This window comes from Brachycentrus maculatus, unplaced genomic scaffold (assembly GCF_059751285.1).
Source record: "Brachycentrus maculatus isolate JH-2025_06_01 unplaced genomic scaffold, ASM5975128v1 h1tg000919l, whole genome shotgun sequence".
In the NCBI taxonomy this organism is placed as follows: Eukaryota; Metazoa; Arthropoda; class Insecta; order Trichoptera; family Brachycentridae; genus Brachycentrus; species Brachycentrus maculatus.
In genome coordinates, this window is record NW_028281643.1 from 30,211 (window position 1) to 31,839 (window position 1,629).

The window sequence follows — 1,629 nt, forward strand, 5'->3', positions numbered from 1 at the left end:
TTTGGGGTTATCTAAATCCCTTAGGAGTATGCTCAAGTCAAGTATCGGGATATATGTGGGCTCTTCTCATCATCGGATTTTTGGGAGTCTGCTCTAATTGCTATACAAGCTACAGCCAAAAGAACAATGAATGATCATTTATTCAGCATAGAAATTTTAAAAATAAGCAAATCTCCAACGTCAATAAATTAATACCCACTTTACAGCAACGACCCTTACTTCTAATTAACCTCATGCCATCAAGGAAATAATATAGAATAATTAAAATATTTTTATTGCTATAAATAATTACGACTGACGAATGTAATCTCTGATCATAACTACACAGCGATGAACAAACAAATAGAAATGATTGTTGTAATACTCTTCAAGAATCCAAGAATCTATGAATTAAGAATGAGTTTGTTAATGATTATGATTTCATTTTCGTAGTGGATAATCTAAATTATTCGAAGCTTGTATATAATTTTAAAGTAATTCCTATAAATTGATGTAGAAATGAATGTTTGCTATGATATATATTTATCAGTCTCTCTCTTTCTTGAGGTTTTCCAAATCCTTTTCGAAGACGACATAGGGATGGTCAGAGATGCTGCTCTTTCCCCAGAAATCAGGAGTGTTATAAATATAGGTGTTGGACAATGCAGCAAATGTAGCCTTGACGAAGTTACCTCTTGTTCGAGTTGTTCCTTCAGTTTTTGTAAAGACGTCTTGAATACCTGCGAAATTGAACAATTTCTTAGACACTGGAGGGGCTGTCAATCCAGATCCTCTTGGGGCAGGAATTAATCTAACCTTGACTGATCCACTTTTTCCAGTAACTTTGCAGGGGACGGTGTGAGTTGCGCCAATTTTATTTCCCCAATATCCCTTTCTAATTGGAACCAAATTTAGTTTTGCCATGATTACTGCACCCTTAATGGCTCCTTGAACTTCTTTGTGGCATTTCCATCCGAGACCAATATAGCATTTGCTATCTCCAACAATAGCAAAGGCTTTGAACCTTGTTCTTTGACCAGCTTGAGTTTGTTTCTGAACGGATTTCACTTCCATCACTTCTTCCTTGAGCTCTGAGCCTAAAAATTTGTCAACAATTTCAGCCTCCTTGATGGGGATAGAGAACCTGAAGATGTCAATGATATCAGTGATTTTGTTGTATTTGACGAGCCTTCCCAATTTAGTGACTGGTTGCCATGATGGCTCTTCTTTCTTTCTTTCGCCCTTGAATTTCTTGTCGGTTCTTCCTTTATCTCCTCTACCAAAGCCTCTACCTTGGTTTTCTTCTTTCTTGTCTTGTGCTTCAGGTGCTTTCGTATCCATGGCTATAAATAATCAGATTATTAAATGCAATTCAATATTTTTAATTAATTTAAATAGTCTTAAAAGAGAAAGAATATTAAATCGGCATTAAAAAAAAGCAGGATGACGAAAAAATGATAAAGTAGCCAAAACAAACAAGCAACAACAATATAAACTTCAATATAAATAAATATATATATATATATATAATAAATATAAATACACATACAAAATCTAATAAATATAAATATATATTGAAAAATATATTAAAATATATAAAAATATATAAAAATAATTACAAAAAAGCAAACACAATAAAGACAAAATCAG

General features: G+C 33.0%; 1 pseudogene; it reads right to left on the reverse strand.

The window, feature by feature from the left end:
* Positions 1 to 523: 523 nt before the first annotated feature.
* LOC148299834 (small ribosomal subunit protein uS5 pseudogene) lies at positions 524 to 1,320 on the reverse strand (annotated as a pseudogene).
* Between the last annotated feature and the right edge of the window lie 309 nt (positions 1,321 to 1,629).